Below are 19894 nucleotides of genomic sequence, written 5' to 3'. Positions count from 1 at the left end.
AATGCATCAATTGGTCCCAACCACCTGGAGTAAAGGAGAATGAAGAACACCAAAGACACAAGGAAAGTATTAGCCCAAGAGACAGAAAGGGCCCCATAAACCAGGGTCTTCATCATCCTGACACCAGAAGAACTAGATGGTGCCTGGCTACCACCAATGACCGCCCTGACAGGGAACACAACAGAGTGTCCCCAATGGAGCAGGAGAAAGGTGGGGTGCAGAACTCAAATTCTAGTAAGAAGACCAGACTTAATGGTCTGAGACTGGAGGAACCCTGGAAAGCATGACCCCTGGATTCTCTATCAGCCCAGAACTAAAACAATTTCCGAGGCCAACTCTTCAGACAGATATTGGACTGGACTGTGGGACATAAAGTGATACTTGTGAGAAGTGTGCCTCTTAGCTCAAGTAGATACAAGAGACTAAATGGGCAGCTTCTGTCTGGAGGTGAGATGGGAAGGCAGAGAGGGTTAGGAGCTAGTTGAATGGACATGGGGAATCAGGAGTGGAAAGGAGGAGTGTGTTGTCACAGTATGGGGAGAGCAGTTAGTGTCACATAACAATGTGTGTATAAATTTTTGTATGGAAGACTACCTTGAAACGTAAACTTCATTTAAACTACAATAAAAAAAATAGATTAAAAGACATTTTATAGTCACAGTAAAATCAAAAGCAATTACATTTTATTGAGACCCTAACCATAAGCATCAATCTTTTCAGTAGCTCAAAAAGGATGTATTATAGGCGGCCTTAATTTAGAAAGACCAGGTTATCTTGAAAACTGCTTTCTAAAACTGTTATCATAAAACAAATTACCACAGCAAAACGTGGAAAAAAATAAATAGCATATTTGATAGATTCCATTCAACATCCTTGGTATGATACAACATACACAAAATGCATTCTTGGTGGCTAAAAATCTTACTGATAAATACGTTTAATCACAAATCAGATTAAAACACTAGCATTTCTAATACGACAGATTTCCACCTTAACTGTGCCTCATGTAATGGCCCACTTAGTTGAAAATAATGGAAAACTGGGGTCATAAGTTCCATAATCTATTTCACTCAAGCAAGTGACCTAAAACTTTCCCTTTTCATTGGAGGGGTAGAACTGCTTCTCATTTAAATATGTTCCTTTTCAAAAGAAAAAAATATCAAGGCAGCCAAATATATCCAGTTTGAATTTTCAATATAATGTTCCTAAACATGTCAGAAGCATTTACCATATACATGACTTGCTTCAGTGGTAAGCAAGTTAAAATTGGAACAATATACAGAAGATCAGCATGGCTTTTTGTTAGGATAACAAGAAAGTTCACGACACATTCCAGATTTTTTAAAACTTCTTCACAAAACTCCCTATCTCAATGAAAGATTTTTTTTTAAGTAAAAGGCAGTTACCAACTATTTCTTGAAAAGAAGCCTCAATCCCTAAGAGACTGGAGTCTCTCATCCTGTTCAGACCCTGCTTGAGAAGGTCGCTGTTCAAATCCTGCTCTAGGGAAAGTCAATTGGAACTCTGGACACAACCCTTCATCCCAGAATTGCATGAATTTGTTAAGATTGCTGGTAATGTAATAAAGTAGAAAAAGCCCTGGACCAAGAGTCGGGAACTACCAGTTCTTGGTCTACATACTACCACAAGTGATATCTTACCATGAATATGTCCCTTCATTTGAAAAGACCTGGTCCTTCATTAGTAAAATGAGTAGTAGTGTCAGAATTCTGAGTCTACATTTCATCCCCCTCTTTATTCCCATTTGCCTCTCCAAACTTTGAAGTTTATAGAGAATTCCCACTTCCACACATGTAATAGCCAGAATCATTCACACAGAGGTAGAGTGGATTTTAACACCCAAAGAGACTTACAGGCCTGCGGAGTCCCTACTTCTCTGATATCCCTGCAGAAATTTTCTTTTTACTGTGTCATGGTGGTAGAAGTCTGCTAGCAGCAATCTGACAATTCTCACCTCTCTAATAACTATTAAACTCCTTCTCCCTGCACAGAATTTGCACAGCTTTGGGCTAGGTCCCTTCCAATTTTTTTGTTTTTTGATTTTGTTGTTGAGAATATACACAACAAAACATATACCAATTCAACGTTTCTACATGTACCATTTAGTGACAAAGATTACATTCTTCAAGTTATGCAACCATTCTCACTCTCCTTTTCTGAGTTGTTTCTCCCTCATTAACATAAACTTACTACCCTAAGGTTCCTATCTAATCTTTCGGGTTGCTGTTGTTAATTTGATCCCATATAGGTAGTTCTTAACAGAGCATAATGCTCAAGGCAGACCTTTTTTCACTAGTTAAGCTTTATTGCTCAGTTACAGGATGACTTCAGAGGATATTTTTGGTTTAAGGTTTAAAGATTATCTCAGAGCAATAGTTTCAGGGGTATATCCACCCTTCATGGCTCCAGAAAGTCTGGAGTCCATGAAAATTTGAAATTCTATTCTGCATTTTCCCCATTTTGATCAGAATTCTTCTATGGAATCTTTGATCAAAATGTTCAGTAATGGTAGCCAGGCACCATCTGGTCTCACAGCAAAGGAGGTAGCTGTTCACGGAGGCAATTAGCAATGCATTCCGTATCCTCCTCCTATTCCTGACTCACCTTCTTCCTCTGTTACTCCAGGTGAATAAAGACCAATTGCTGTGCCTTGGATGGCCACTTGCAAGCTTTTAAGACCCCAGGAACTACACAATGAACTAGGATATAGAACAGAAGCAATAAACACGTTATTAGGCTGATTAACTGGGATGTCCCATAAAACCATGACCTTAAGCCTCCAAACTAAGGAATCAAATCCCATGAGGTATTTGCTTCAGCAGCTACTCTTTTTAGGTCCCCTCCAATTTTAATAAGGCTATGGTTCTTCACTTCAAAATATGGGTCAAAAGCTACAGGGTCTGTGCTAATTGCCTCAACTCCAGGGACTTGGAATGCCAAACAAGTACCCTTTGCTGCATAATACAGACTTGTTTACAGAGTTTTAAAGAAATTACAATCTTGATCAGGTATAGGAATAATAGATTCTGCATCACTCAAAACCTCGATCTTCAACAATATTTCTGACCAAAGTGTATAGTATTATTTATGTATCTTTGTGATTGACACAGTCGCTGCAACAACGGGCTCAAGCATAACAATGATTGTGAGCATGGCGCAGGACTGGGCAGTGTTTCATTCTGTGGTGCATATGGTCGCTATGAGTTGGAACCAACTTTACCACACCTAACAACAACATGTATCTTTGTATAGGAATGACATTCTATTAGATAAATACCATTCAAAGGAAGAAAAGAAACTAGGTCTAGTAACAGTAAGTTGAGAGTCAGGCGATCCCAAGGCTTGGGAAAAAATCCTATGATACGGTGGGTGGCCAAAGGCAGAGTCACTAAAATAATGCCAAGTACAAAAAAAAAAAAAGTTTTAGAAAAGGTCCACTTCAAAAAAAAGAAAAGGTCCACTTCCAGCTGGCATAATAGGGCAGATGTACAGAAATGGTAAAGGTTGACTACTCTTGATCCCTTCTTTGCCCTTCCTACTAGAGAATGATTTCTGTGGGAGCACTTCTCATGTGGAATTTGCTTCGTTAAGCATGTATCATTTCATAAAAGTTATTTGTAACTGTCTAGATTTGGATATGAGTGAAAGATGATTACAATTACCAGCCTGCACTTTCCATACCTCTGCCTTATGTAGAGGGGAAACTAAGAAAGGACGCTCTTTAAATTAGTAAGACAATGAACGGATCTGGGAATCACACCTAGGAGGAGAACACAGGCTAGGAGATGGTAACTACTATTTCCCCAGGTTGTTCTGATCTAAAGCTTTTATCTCTTATGCAGCAATTCATCCACCAGATAAAGGCAAGCAAAGTCTTGATTCAGGAATTTTAAAATACACAATTAAAAGATATCTTTGAAACAATAAGCAAGAAAGGAAACCTGAGGGGTTTAGGCGTAGGGTGACAACTTACTTTTCACTGTATACTCTTTTGTACCTTTTGGATTTTGTTCCAATTCCTTATATTTCTTACTCAAAAATTAATTCCAAAAATTTAAAAATGGAATTGATTTTTAAAAAATTTGGTTCAAATAGAAAGTTAAACTTAGAAACCAGTTAATAAAATCATTCTTGTTTTTAAAAAAACTCAGTGAGAATGTTTTTTACTCTTCTGATTGTTACTTTCATTGTTTTATGTCCATAACATAATTTTTATTAAGACTTGCTTTTGAATAAGTTTTAAACATTACTTAATACCTAAAAGTTTTAAGCATGTAAGCAAGTTTTACACTGCATCTATGAAGTGGTTCCACCTGCTCTCAATGAAATGGTCAATTTTTATATAAACCTGAACATTGGCACAGTGGAAAGAACATGGGCTCTCAAGCTGAAAGCACTAGTGTTCATTTCTGGCTTTGCCACTTTCTTATCAGCTGTGTGACCTCAGGCAAGTTACTCAACATTTTCGGCCGTCAAATCCATCATATATGTGAACTAGAGATGTTACCTACTTTGTACAATTGTTGTGATAATTACATACGCACATAATTAAATGGTATTGTTTCATTTTATATGGCTATTTGAAATCCAAAGAATAAAGTTTCCAAAAACCAAACCTGATGCAGTGAATCGATTCCAACTCATGGCAACCCCACATGTTACAGAGTAGAAGTGCCCTGTAGAGTTTGCTCGGCTGTAATGTTTATGGAAGCTGATTGGCTGGCCTTTTTTCCACAGTGCTGCTGGGTGAGTTCGAACCACCAACTTTAGTAGTTGAGTGCAAACCACTTGTGCCAGACAGAGACCTAAAACACCCTGAGAGGCTCTACGAAAAGAAAAAATATACATTACTGTCAAATGCACCCACCTACAAGGTTTCTTTCAAAATGAGGGGAAAGTGTTTGTGGCGGGGCGGGGTGGGGAGAGAAGGTATGAATCTGTTCAAGGTTAGTAGGAACTACAAAATATTTTCAAAAAAAAAAAAAACGTTGCTGTCGAGTCAACTGCGACTCATAGCGACCCTATAGGACAGAGTAGAACTACGCCATAGGGTTTCCAAAAAGTGGCTGGTGGATCCATACTGTTGACCTTTTGGTTAGCAGCTGAGCTCTTAACCACTGTGCCAGCAGGGTCTAATAATTTTATTACTAAGATGTATATTATAATTAAAAATATGAATTTGGTATCAGAATGTTCTGATTTCAAGTATTTTGCCAGCCTTAGTTATGTAACCTTGGAAAGATCACTTATATACTCTTTCAGGGCTTCTGTTTCTTCCTCCACAAAATAGGAATAATAATGGTACCTACCATTACAGGGCTGTTGGGAAAACAATGCCGACAAAGTAATTAGTAAATGCTCAATAAATGATAACTATTATTGTTATTACTACTACCACTACTAAATTTGCCTTAGAGAAACTTCTTGAGAATTCCAGGGAAGTTCACTCTCCATTCCAAGCCATCAAAATCCCACTCACTGATTCTTAAAAAAAAAAAAAAGGGGCCCAGACGATTACTTCCCAGCCCAAGTCAGAGGCCTGAGGCAGACTTCTACCTTGCAACTCATACTCTTCCCTGTTGTTTTTACTAAAGACCCTAAATATACCAGTATTTCTTCTGTCTGAACAGAAAGAAGGATGTAGGCTCTGTGCAAGGACAGAAAGAAGACAGAACACTTCTGAAACCTTAGATTATACAACTGATAGTCAACTGTCTTTCGTTTTGCACAATGCTTATAAAATGCTAGCACAAAAACGCAAAATTTCTAGGACTGTTGTCAGGTTCAGTGCTTTCTTCCACCCATTTATAAAATCACTATGTCCTAATATCACACCCTCTTGGTTACATGTCTTATCACGGGGAGCTAGAAACAAAAATGGCCAACTGTGCCTGCAAATAAAGGAGCTGAATCTTACATTAGTTCTTTGTGCAAATACGTAAAAGTCTTACTGGATTACTGGATTCTCCACTAAATTTTCATAGCAAAAGCAAATAATTTTGCCTTTGCTTTTTTTGACATTTCTTATCAGTACCTGCTATACTTTTGAAGTTCCAAGATAAACCACTAAATGTTAGTAAGGGGAAACTTCAAGGTGGCACATGGCTTCCTGTAACGACTGCATGCAATACTTGGTATTGCAATGCCCAATGCATCCAGTCCTTTCTTTTTCATTATTCCATTGCATAAAAGTTTAAAATGAAACACAAAAACACAGCATAAGGAGGCAGTTTCATTTGGAAACAAAAAGGCTTTTCTTTAGCCAAAATGATGACTGTTCAACCATTTCCAAATGCACACATGAAAACAATCCAAAGATTGTAACAATTGAGTTAATAGTTGACAAGTAGTAAAACAGATTTTGAAATAATCAAGCTTCTAAAATTTCTATGTATGTGAAAGATACCTTCAAGACTTCCTAAATCTACCAAATTTCTAGTAGTACAGGTATATAATAGACATCTGCCACAAATCAGGTTATTAGAAATGGTGTAAACTCAAACAGTTAAATTTCTACCCTCAGTGATCAGATGTTTCTTCAACCTCTGCATTGTTCAGCAAGTTGTATGGCTTTTTGTCTCCAACATAACCCATTTCTCCCTTTCTAGTCTCAAAGCCTCTGCCTTGGTTCAGTTGCTTATCTCTAAATGTCTCTTTAAGTTGTCTCTTTACCAACACTCTCTCTTCATCAGACACTCTTTACACTACCAAATCTCAGACACACTTGATTATGCCTCTTATCTGCTAAAATAGGTGCCACAAAATAAAATCTAAATTTCTAAAGATAGCACCCATTAAGATAGCCTTCCTGATCTGGTATTCTCAACCTTACCTTTCCTGCTTCTCCCACCTTATCCATCCTAGAGACCTACATCTCTTTGCATATTCTATTATCTTGGCCTGTAATTCACCCTCCCCCGCCCCCAACCTTTAAAATCCTACTGATCCTCTAAAGCTCAACTCAAATGTCACCATCCTCCGTGAATTGTTTCTCTCCAGTAGAAAAAATATTTCCCTTCTCTGTGCCCAACTGCTTTTCCTTTAAATCACTGCTACAGCATAGCTCTCAGGTTGGTTTTGGAGTCAGGGACTTACTGTTTATCTTTCCCGCTATGGTTCTTGTCAGGTTTACATACGCTTCCCTTAAAACGCTGAAAACATATCAAGCCATGCATACAGAAGTCATTCAAATAATATGGACCTCTGTTTTCTAGAAGTTTTCATTCTAAAAAAAAGATAAATATATATTGTCAAGATAACACTGTCGTTTTGTTAGGTGCTGTCAAGTTGGTTCTGACTCATAGCGACCCCATGTACAACAGAACGAAACACTGCCTGGTCCTGCGCCATCCTCACAATCCTTGTTGTTTAAGCCCATTGTTGCAGCCACTGTGTCAATCCATCTTGTTGAGGGTCTTCCTCTTTTTTGCTGACCCTCTACTTTACCAAGCATGATGTCCTTCTCCAGAGACTGGTGCCTCCTGATAACATGTCCAAAGTTATGTGAGATAAAATCTTGCCATCCTTGCCTCCAAGGAGCATTCTGGCTGCGCTTCATTTAACACAGATCTGTTCTTCTGGCAATCCATGGTATATTCAATATTCTTCACCAACACCATAATTCAAAGGTATCAATTCTTCTTCAGTCTTCCTTATTCACTGTCCAGCTTTTGCATGCATATGAGGTGACTGAAAATTCTATGGCTTGAGTCAGGCACATCTTAGTCCTCAGAGTGATATCTTTGCTTTTTAATACTTTAAAGAAGTCTTTTGCAGCAGATTTTCCCAATGCAATATGTCGTTTGATTTCTTGACTGCTGCTTCCATGGGCATTGATTGTGGATCCAAGTAAAATGAAATCCTTGACAACTTCCATGTTTTCTCCATTTATCATGATGCTGGTTACCAGTCTAGTTGTGAAGATTTTTGTTTTATGTTGAGGTGTAATCCATACTGAAGGTTGTAGTCTTTGATCTTCATCAGTAAGTGTTTCAGGTTCTCCTCACTTTCAGCAAGCAAGGTTGTATCATCTGCATATCCCAGATTGTTAATGAGTCTTCCTCCAATTCTGATGCCACATTCTTCTTCATATAGTCCAGCTTCTTGGATTATTTGCTCAGCATACAGATTGAATAAGTACGGTAAAAGGATACAACCCTGCCACAGGGTTGTATTCTTTCACTATACTTATCCAAAATAACATTAGGGGATGAATTTTATGGTATGTGAATCATATCTCAGAGAAAAATATCAGGGTAAATGGCATTTAAAGGTAAGTTAAAGATAATCCTTTCATGTACTTCCTAAAAAAACAAACCAAACCCACGGCCATCGAGTCAATGCTGACTCACGGAGACCCTACAGAACAGAGTAGAACTGCTCCAGAGTTTCCAAGGCTATAAATCTTTACGGAAGCTGACCGCCACATCTTTCTCCTGCAGAGCAGCTGGTGGGTTCAAACCACTGACCTTTCAGTTAGCAGCTGAGTGCTTAACCACTGTACCACCAGGGCTCCTTATGTACTTCCTAGACAAGCAAAATCTATCCTCTGATCATGTTTTTAAGAAGATAAATATCTTCTCCGGTTGGGTAAAAAGAAAAAAAAAAATTGGGAGTTGAGTCCTCCATGTTTTTTAGTTACAGGTATGGAGAAAAAAGTTAAATCACCTTTATTGACTTAAGACTTAATAAAATTATTTATAAACTGGTTCCCACCCTCAGAAACCTATATAGATGATAATTATAGAACCTTATCTAGGGCACTCTATGCAACTGGGTATTAGAAAAGTTAGACTCACCATTAATTATCATGGATAGGATCACAAACTGCCTCCTGACTTCTACCTGAATAATATAACTAAGTGCCTTAACTCAGCCTCTTTAAACAAACCAAGCTAAGCCAGGTTGGGTGTGGTAATTCTTCCGTCAACAGCTTTCTACTGGGAGAGCAGTTCTATTTTAGAAATAAGATCTGCGTAAGTTGTTATAATTTTCTCATGTACATGCTCATGCACACATACACTTTTTTTCTAGTATAATCTTTTTTTAATTGAAATACAACTCACATACCATAAAAGTCACCCTTTTAAAGTCAGGAACTGCCAAACTGTTTTCCAAAGTCACTATACCATTTTACAATCATACCTATGTTTTTAGTGAGCAGTAACAACACTATTTTTATTTTCACATTATGGTTAAAAGCAAATTGTTCTATTCCTAGATAAAAAGATTTCCTTTGGGACCAAGCGTCCTTAGAAGTTAAAATAAATTGTTTTACAAGGTATACTAAACCCCTTCCCAGAATAAACATGTACAGGAATACATAAAGCCCTTACTAGACCAAAGTTTATTCTAGTTATCAAAGAGATTAAATATGCATCCATTAAAAATGGAGGAAAATAATGAAACTCTTGAGTTTGCACATTCAACCTAAAGCTATACGTTGATGTATACTCATAGTCAACTTCCTACTCAACATTTCCAAGCGGATGTCTAAAAGACATTTCAAACTTACATGTCTCAAATTGAACTTCTATTCTTTCCTACCCCCCAAACTTGCTCCTCCTGCAAACTTCTGCTTAGGTCTAAAGCCTGTGTGTCATTGCTTGACTCCTCTTTCTTACATATACCCCGTGTCCCAGTTAGTCAGTCTTGTTGGCTGTATCTTCAAAAATATATCCACAATCCAATCAAATCTCACCACCTCTACCAGACACAAGCTACCATGATCTCTCACCAAGATTAAGACATTGGCCTCGTAACTAGTCTCCCTACATTCATACTTGCCCACTATGGTCTAGCTTCAAAACACAGCCAAAATAATCCTTTTTAAAACATAAGTTAGAAGATCATGTCATGCCAATGTTCAAAGTTCTCCAGTGGCTTCCCTTTACCCTCTCTCTTTATGTTTCATCCATGCCAGATGCTCTTGGGCCGCAGGGCCTCTGCGCTTGCTGCTCCCTCTGCCTGCAATGCTCTTCCCCTAGATATCCACATACAGCTTCCCTCACCTTCTTCAGACAATGCCATTTTATAAAAAATTTTAAATAGAAATTATACCTCATAATGTCAACAACTCTATCTACATAGAACACATTAGATTTAGAAGTTATAACAGAGTCATCAACAGAACTACATTCTAGCATTCAGCAAAGGAAATGATGGACAAATTCAGATTTTCTAAAATGTACAGCTCTTCATTTTCGTGTGGGGTTCAAGAGGGAACATGTCAAGGTCTACATGATCCCCATCACCATCATCCCCCCCCTCCCATTTCCACAATATGTGAATGTACTCCCCAGGGAGATGTGTCCTTGCCACTATTACTGATAAGAGTAGCCTTCAAGTGCCTTACAGTGGGAAAAAGTTGTGAACTACTGATATAAACTATCTCCCATTGTGCTACAGAAAAAGAACTGTTATTTTCATGGGCAGTAATTTCTGGCCCAAATTCTTTCCATCCTCTTTATCTAGTGAGATCCTCCCCTGCCCTTCAAGGTTCACCCTTGTTGCTCTTTCCTGGAGGTGGAGGAGCTTTTCTGACCACCCCTCTGTGGTGCTCTTTTCTTGGCCAGATAGCCTATGGCATATATTATCTGTGCCTGTCATTTGACAGTCATTACACACTGGCAAGTCACATCTTTCGTACTGTTGTCTTAGTTGTTGTTGATCTCTCCTATGTTTAAAGGGAAAGGAAAGTCAGCATCCCAAGGAGCGAGGCATTTAATATTCCTATGGGGGATTTTCTGGAAGGTGTATAGGTAAAATATAACTCCCCAACATATGAAGGGAAGAGCCAGAAGCCCTAAAAGGTGATCTTTTGGGTTTAGGACACACGGTCAGTACAACTATCCTTGGACTGCAATTTTAGAATCTTTTGATTATATCAAAATAGTTATTCCCAACTTTTTAAAGTAATAAGGGTACCTATTAAGGTCCAAATATATTTTTAAGAAAAAAGCAAAATAAAAACACTTTATAATAACAGGTATTAAACGTCTCTTAAATGAGAGGATACATGAATTCAAGAAAGCAGTAATACATAATGTGCTGTATGGTACTCATTCAATCTACAGAGTATACTTGGTGCACAAGAAGTTAAGGCTCTCCCAGATTGGCATATGGTTGAATTTTACTGTGCTGTGGACATGGGATATTACTGCCATACTGAATAGTACTACTACCTAAAAATATATAGGGACAAGCAAAATATAGAAATACAATCACCAGATTAAAAAAAAAAAAAAATCAAACGAAAGAAGCAAACAGAAACAAAAAAGGCAAAAAAACCCTTTATAACTTAACTCTTCCTCCCAGGAAATATTGTATTTTAAGCACACCCCAGTGTGAAACAATTCACTTCAATGTTTCAATAATAAACTTTTCTTGTGGTTTTAAATTACAAACAATATAGCAAAAGAAACAAAGAAATTAATATTACAGACAAAATCAAACAGCAAATACTTGAAGGTCCATTGCATGCATACTTCCTGATTCTAGTGAAATGTCAATCCTATTTACCCATTTCATCAACCTCTTAAAAACCTGGGTTTCAAACCGGTTCATTCTGGTTTGAACCTCTGCTGAGAATTTGCCTTTCCACCTCAGATAAACTGAATCAGAATTTACATTTTAACAAGATCCCCAGCATAGGCAGAAATATTCTAATCTTGGTTTAAGTTCTGTATGCGGCCGCCAACAAGGATAAGCTCAAATAAATCAGCAGTATAGCATAGTGTTTAAGGGAATTAGCCCTGGGCTCAAATCTTGGCTCTGCCATTTATTAACTGTGTGATCTTGGCAAGTTATTTTACTAAACTTCAGTTAATTTATGTAAAGTACCACGGTCCTTGGTAGGTCTTAAGGGCTCAGAAAAATGATTACTAATTAAGCAATTACATTTAACAGGTATATATATATAACAAAAATCAGGATATTCCTCTTATGCTAATAATATCAAAGTTTCCTTTCAATTCATATTGTCAAAGTTCTTATCTTGCTATGACAAGCCTGTTCCAGGTACCCTAAGCCTCCACTGACCTATAACTGGTTCTACTACCTCCATTTCTACCCATGACTACTACCTACTACCATAGGCAGTTTCTGGAAGACAGAACGTGGGGAAGAGAAACAGGAGACCACCTGCAAAAACCAAAACAACAAAATCCACTTTGAAACAGTGAATTCACTCAAGCAGGAATCACCACCTTAGAAACTGAGACAAAGGAAAAGGGTAAGGGAAAAAAAATCAAAATATTCAAGTAGTCTTTAAACCCTTCTCAGCAATTAGGAAAATGATTTGCTTGCTGATTTTAAGCCCAAGCAGATCTCAAACAACATCATCATCACTGTCTGCAGGAGACATCAATAACCAGAACTATTAATGAAAGATGCATAATTAAAATAATTTTCTTTACCATTTTTCATTTAATAATTTCATTAGACTAGACTATTTTTAATAGAAGTCCCAACAACTTTTCAAGTTTCTCCTTTCCCACGCATTCCAGCAAGTGCTGAATTAGTTCTTCATCATGTGTTTAGGTCTCCTGCTGCGAAGCATAATTAAAATTAAGCAGGCAACAATTCCACTTGGTACTACGATCCTGTCAAATCCTCCAAATGAATCTGGGTCTGGTTTCTAAAGAACCCAGCCAAGAGTTCTATAAGGAAAACTTAGGGGCTGCTCAACTTGATGCTGGCCATTCAGTAGATGGCACTCTTTGCTTTGAGCCAAAATTAAACAAGCTCCAAGAAGCACGTTCTGTGACATTCAGGTGTGATACAAAACAGAGATTCTCTCTTCAAAGCACTTAACTGATAGTCACAATCCCTCCAGAAATGCATTCATCAAAAGATGATGATCAAACCAGACACTTTTAAAGAGCCCAGGGAAGTTTAGGTTATAAGACATCAAACACTATATAAAATCACCTAACTCAAGTGATTACCAAATAATCAGCTTCTCAGAGCCTTTACAATGTCAAGCAAACACATACTTCTTATTCAGGCATAAAATGTTCCTTCCCTGGTACATTCTGCAGTAGAAGGGACAGCCTTTCAGTGGCTAGTGACCAGATCCTTACTTATCTAATGCATATTTCATTAGTGTTTAACACTAGCAAAGTGTTTAGAGAACTATGATTTTATCATTATCAATATTCACTAAGACATAAATGAAAGCTGTATTCCTTTCAACATTTCTTGATTGAAAATAATTTCTGACACTCACTTAAAAAAAAATCACACATCCTAATGCAAAATCACTGTAGATTTAATTCTGCAAAAAAAAACCAGTAGTGTTTAAAGTAATGTGGATTTCTGATTCATTTTATGCATTTTACTTTAGTCACATAGATGGCTCTCAACTATTAGATGATGAACAAGATTTTTCACACTACTGTTTCAGAGATCTTTCTTTTAAATTTACAAAGTAGTTGAGGAAAGAGTTGGAAGGAAATTCCTTTTAGTGCAACCTCCAGTTTGAAAGCCAAACTCTTCAGCAATCAGAAAGCAATCACCTCTCTCTAGGAGAGACACAACACAGCCCTGACAATAAATATTATACAAGGAAGGCAAGGTAAGAGGAACCCTGTTTTAAAGTTAAAAAGAAGAGTTGGGAGAGGGTATAAGAAAATAAGAACAATTATTAATTTCATTATCTATCTCTTTCCCTTTTTCATCTCCCATCTGAGCAAAAAAGCATTCCACTTATCCAATACATTTATTTCCACTTGAGCTCTGACCATCACCCTTCCTCAACCACTTCCTTAGACATTAAAAAGGCTGACCTTACAAAATCCTCTTCTTATGCACTAATAAGATAAATGAGAGCACAAGTGACAAGGCAGCTAATAGTTGCTGGCTCTGACTTCTGAAGGATTAAAAGTAAAGTGTTCTTAAGAAGCCCTTGGGAAGGCCTTGATCCCAAAACATACTTCTTTAGATATACCAAATAAACCTAATTATCTTCTCCATGAGGATGCTGAGTAAACCCATCTTTCTGCTATGGCATTTAGTCATTCTAGGAGATGACAGGACGAGAATATTGTATGGAAAAGGAAAAAGGAAATGCTCTCCTGCACAGGATGAGCCGAGCCGTTGTGGAAGAACTTCACAAAAACACTGCTGATGGTGACAAATTAAAGGCATACACCAAGTCCCCCATGATGCCAAAAAACTCAGCACTTCTCCAACCTGATCGCTTTCAACATTTTTGGAATTCCAACTCCCCTAGCACACAACCAACAAACAGCCCTGGGAGCCGAGTTAAACAGGTTCATGAACTCACAGGCTGCACAGTCCTCCTTTCCCCTTCCATCCAAGGAGTTGAGCACTTCCTTAGGGGGAGGTGAGAGGGTGAGATATTATAAGGATAAATTTAAAGGGGGTATGATTTAGCTAAAAGAATAAAAGAACAATGTCATGTATGTAACTTGGAGTTACATTTTGATCTTACTTATTAATCCACTGCTTATCTACTTGTCTTCATGTACACTGTAAGCATTAAAAAAAGTTATTCTGTTTTATTAATATACACAGTATACTTCTTGAGACATTGCTTTTAAGGGCATTATGTTACTATTGCCCTTAAACTTCTAAGAAGTGTTTTTACCCCTAGTTGGCTGTAGGAAATTTTTATCTGATGGAAATCATGAATGACTACTGCAGAAAAATTAAGTTAATAACCTTAGGTTCAAACTCTAACCTTCTCTGAGAAAGTAGCAATGTTAAATGCTAGTTAATGTACCGCCTATATATCAATATCCTCAAGCCCAGTTTCGGGTAACTTGAAACAAAAAGATATCAAAGTTCATCTTATATCAGGAAGTTTTACCATTCCCATTTAAGCTTTAACTAAAGGCAACTTTTTAAAAAAGTATAAAGTATACGGTGGCAATGCAGATCAGTCTGACATCAGGCAAGGGCTCAATTTAGATATGAACTCATGAAGATATAATTATCTTTAAGACAAAGTCCTATACATCTTGTACAATAGCAGTTCAGCTTTTGGCATAGTTAGAAACTAGCTTACACTATCTTCCCCAGGGAACAAACTTAGAGGAATGGTAAACATTTTAATTTCAAAGACAGGTTTCATCCATTTTATGCCTTTTGGTGTTCATGCTACTACTTCTGTTTTATGCTAGACAACTTTGAAAGCCACATTTATTCTTCAAGGTTTCTAGGACACTCTTCATTAAATTGCTCCTTCACTGTAGTAATTAACATCCTAGAAGCCTGAAAGAGATTTTTAATGCAGCATTCCAAAGATACCCAACAGAAGATAGTTTAGGAAATAAGAGACTCTGATTTTAATAATCTATGCTACCATCTAAGGCTTTGGAGTAAGTTAAACAGCATTTTCTTAACATTCAAATAGATTTTCAACTCTGCAATTTAATTTTGAGCTATATCTTGAGACTTGTCCAGATATAACCAGTCAATATTATTAAAACATACTTGAAATAAATAAATTAAGTCCAAACCCCTCTTTCTCCAATACTTTTAGATAAACTTGTTGCTCTATCTTACTATTGGTACTCGATACATGAATGCGAAGTGAATAATTTTTAATTTTACTGAAAGATAGTATGCATGTGTGCCCATAATTAAATACTGCTAGAAGAAAAAAATAAATTTACCTAAGAGATAACAGACTTTTTTCTTTCAAGCCATAGTCAACGAAAGACTTCAAACTTGGATGTTTTAGAGAGGATCCTTGTTATTATACATCCTATTACAGTAAAAAATTAAGATTGTCTTGGTTTTTGGCCAAGAAAATTTAATCACTGGCAGAGCCTGAAAGACCTCATAACAATCTTACCTATAAATACTGTGGCATGGACTTCAAGCTCAAATGATAGAGCATTAACGTAGAAGATATGAAATAAAGTATTAGGGCACTCATTTTTAATCTCTATGACATGACACAGTCTATGACTGTTCAATTAAATGCAAATAGGGTGTCTATGTTTAACATAAAAGATAGCACTCTTGATTAGGCATTTTAAATTTTTTTTCTATTAAACCCTAAAAATTTACATATTTTCAAAGGAAATCTTAAACAGCACTGTTAATCTCACCAATAGAAAATTTAGTGTTTAGTGTGAGAAACAGACTAGTAACCCGAGTCTTCAACATAGCTTATACTTTCTCAATTCAACATATGCTTGTTTTTAAACCTTTCCTAACATGACATTACTTTGTCAACAAAGGACATATCAGCTATCTACAATAATAATTTTAACCATTACTTTAAACAGCTCCTAAATTAAGCTATAATTAATTTGCTTAACATACCAACTACACTGGTGAAGCAGCAACAATCATTATTTGTAGCACCAGTTCCTTGAGGAGTATGATAAACTTAAAGTATAAGCCACAAGTTGCATCTTTTCATTTAAAGTTAATTTTAGGAGGCAACTCAGATGATGTTTAGAAGAAACGAGTTAAAATCTATCTCAGGTAGATAGGGTGTTTGTAATCATAAGGAAGATTAGGCCTACTAGTTAGGCACTGAACCAGCAACTCCGAAGGATGCGCCTGCTGAGCTGCTTAAGGCTCGACACACCTGGCAGGCTTCAAAAAAAAGGACTTCAATATCTTTAGTAATTAAAAAGATAACGTTGTTAGTTGCCCTGGAGTTGATTCCCACTCATGGAGACCACATGTGTACAGAGTAGAACTACTCCAGAGGGTTTTTAAGGCTGTGACCTGTCGGAAGCAGATCACCAGGTCTGTCTCAATATCTTTAGTAATTAAAAAGACAACATACTGTAGCCCAAACTCTAGCATCCTAGCTAATATTTATGTTGTATCAAAAGAGAATCATCTTTCAAAGGCAAAGGTGACGCTACTTAATGCAAATTAATCACCACCCTTAAGATATAAACACAACCTGTGGGTGGTATTAATAAAGAAGGGTGTGGCTAAATAAGACCATGTGTACTTGGTAGTTTTGGGGATACTGTGAAGATTTCATTGATTTGCAACTATCACCACAAGTGTAAAAGCAGCAGGCTCCAGTGGTTACACGGGCTCCCTCTGAAGCCAGTCTCAGGGTTCAGAACCAGCCTGTGTCACCAAGTAGCTGTATGCCTTGGGCAAGCTACTTAACCTCTCCATGCCTCTGTTTAGTCATTGCGTTGCTGTAAGGATTAAGTAAATTAAACCACATAAAACCATTAGCTTAGTGCCTGGCACAGAGGGAGAGTAAATAAATACTAGCTGTTGTAAACATGTGCTGGCTCTTCGCCTCCTGGGGAGCATGATATAACTGCCTTAAAAATGATGTCATTTTACATAGGATGATTATGATAAACGCATAAGGCACTTAATGAGTTCCAGATTCTATTCTAAGCATTTTATATATAACTAATTTAAGCTAAGGTTTTGATAAGATCATTTTCCAACATTCTACAAATTTAGTTTGTTCACAGTTCAATCTTCATGCTTGTACATGAATTTTTCCCCTCAACAGAAATGCTTCTTACACCCTGATCAGACGCACAAGTGTTGCCTAGTACTGCTAACCAACCGCTTTGAGATAAGTGAGATTAACCACCCTACCACCTGTAGGCTTGGGCATGACAAAAATACTCACACATGACAGACCTACTTCAGGAAGCCTCATGACCACACCCTGTATCTAGGTTTTAGAATTGTGTATAGGAGGAGGCTACTATACTGATGCTATGTCCTCTTAGTCTCAAGAGACATTGTGGTTTTACAAAGACCAAATCTACGCTTTAAACATCACTGAGCAAATTCATATTTCAACTCAGTACAATATCATTGAAAAAAGAGGCTAGAAACAGCAAAGTGTACAATACAATTTTCTCCTTCGTTTTCAGTTAATAGTTAAAGCTTACATTTTGAAAATGCAATCCTTCTATTACGCAAAATAAATATTTCCCAGGTATCATATGATCACCTATGTCATATGTCAAATGTTTACCATCAAACTTTTCCTACTATCATACATGTAAAAAGCTGTGACACTGAATGCCTCATAACCAACTAACTCAACTCAAACTATATTTCACACTGAAAACAGACAAACCAGTTTTTTGTTTTTCCTTTTAAAAACAACTATTACCAACATGCTAGCATTTGGGGTCAACTTTAAGAGTTAGCATAGACTGAACTCTTGGAAGACGAAGAGTTAAACGGTGCAGCAGTGGCCACTTTTTTCTGGTCCTCTCTCTGTAAACCTAATCTGTTCAATTTCAGCAAAGAGAATGAGTTATAGTGCAATTACAGTGCAATCATGACTTAGATACAAAAGCTTTTTACATATGTTCCAAACATAACTTAACCTTATAAGTGGCTTTGTACCATACCTTTATTACACAAATCTTTTTAATATCCAAGGATCTTAACTGTAAAAAGTCACATTAAGCTTTCTCATTTTATCCTCTTTAATATCCTTACCAGAAGTCTCTAACCCAAATTAGGATGTACGCAGCATGATGCACACAGAATCCATTCCAAGAAAAGCAACCATTTCATACTGCTAAATCTAAACTGTCGCATAACTTAACGTAAACGGACACACACGTTTACGCAGCTGTTCTCAATTTCCAGAATCTTATCAATTCCTTCAACAACCTTGCATTTAATCCTCACTCAAAGCCTCTTGGTTAAATTCCATTTTTCCTCCATACCACTCTAGCAGGTCAGCTGCAACAGCACACGTGCCAGTGAAATTAGTGGTTTTACTTACACTTGCATTTTAAACGGGTACCTACTTGCAATTAAATCTCTACACCAAAAAAGTTCACCTGAGGCCATTCTTGCCATTTTAATAGAGGCCCAGCTTATTCTACCTGTCTCTGTGGTCTTGCCCGGCTATAACAGCACACCTCCACAGAAGCTGGATGTGCCCCAAACACCAGCAAACCGGCCCTGCTGCCAACTCTGCCTGTCACTCCGGGGAGGAAGCGCAACCTAACGTGTATACGTTTGTAGGGGTTTGTGTGTGTTATGGGGAAGGGAACGCAGATTAGAGGAGAAACTGATTGAACACTTAACTTTTAACAGAAATTTTTTTAAACGAGGGGAAAAAAACCAAAACAAACCAACACGCCCTCCCTTCTCTCCCCACCTTTTCCAAGCGCGGGAACCTCCAATCCGCCTGGAGCGCACCTTCAGAGTTTAGGTGCCCGGGTCACCAAAGCCTCAGCTAGGATTTAGATTTTTTGAAGAACTCCTCGCATTCCCGGGGAAAACCAGACGACGCGCGTAGGAACCCGGCCCACCCGCGGGTCCCGGACCGCGCTCGGCCGCCCCTGGTACTCTCCCCCACAGGTATACTCCCCTCACGCCCGCCCGACGCTCCCATTCCCGCCCCGACAGAGGGGGGTTCACCTGAGGCCGCGGGGACAGCCAATAGGAAGTCCCCTCGGCCCCGCACGCCGCCGCACTCCCCACCCCCGCGAGACCCCCTGGAAGGGTCCCGCAGCCAACCGCCGCGCGAGCGCCGCCGTCCCCACCTGGAGGAGGGACGGGCGACAGCACCTCCTTTCCCCTCGGGATTACCTCACAGCGCGCAACCGGCTTTGTGTTTCCCTCCCTCCTTCTCCGCGGCCGCCGGGGCTGCAGCGGCCGCCGATCCGCCGCTGCCTCTCAAGCGCCGCACAGCTCCAGAGAGGAGAGCAGGGGAAGGGGCGTGAGGAGGGAGGGGCCTAGGCTGAGCCCTGGGTGGCAGGAAACAGCGACACCTGGGCGCCGCTGCCTCTCTAGCCCTAGATCTCGGTTTTAAAAATACTGTATAATTTAAACTCCCCTCCTTCCCCTCCCGCCCCTCGCCCTGGCGACCGTTAAGGGCTGGCGGCTCGCGCTCTGGCGGGACTGGCCGAACGCCCCCCGAGCG

The 19894-nt window shown here is 38.5% G+C and overlaps 1 protein-coding gene and 1 non-coding gene across 4 annotated transcripts in view; one reads left to right on the top strand and one right to left on the bottom strand.

The window, feature by feature from the left end:
* The window catches only part of ADD3 (adducin 3), a 156188-nt gene extending 136294 nt beyond the window's left edge, over window positions 1–19894 (bottom strand). For 2 of the 3 annotated variants that reach the window (XM_004374834.2, XM_004374836.2), the window contains exon 1: window positions 19561–19894. The gene's annotated coding sequence lies outside the window, so the exon portion shown is untranslated. Of the gene's footprint in view, window positions 1–19514; window positions 19539–19560 lie in introns of those variants that run through there. The other variant, XM_023729922.1, reaches the window with a different exon arrangement.
* LOC111820269 (U6 spliceosomal RNA) lies at window positions 1241–1342 on the top strand. Its single transcript, XR_002823823.1, has one exon. It is a non-coding gene; the product is annotated as a U6 spliceosomal RNA (small nuclear RNA).

Source organism: Trichechus manatus, unplaced genomic scaffold (assembly GCF_000243295.1).
Source record: "Trichechus manatus latirostris isolate Lorelei unplaced genomic scaffold, TriManLat1.0 scaffold00031, whole genome shotgun sequence".
NCBI classification, from domain to species: domain Eukaryota; kingdom Metazoa; phylum Chordata; class Mammalia; order Sirenia; family Trichechidae; genus Trichechus; species Trichechus manatus.
This window is presented reverse-complemented; position numbering and strand designations above follow the sequence as displayed.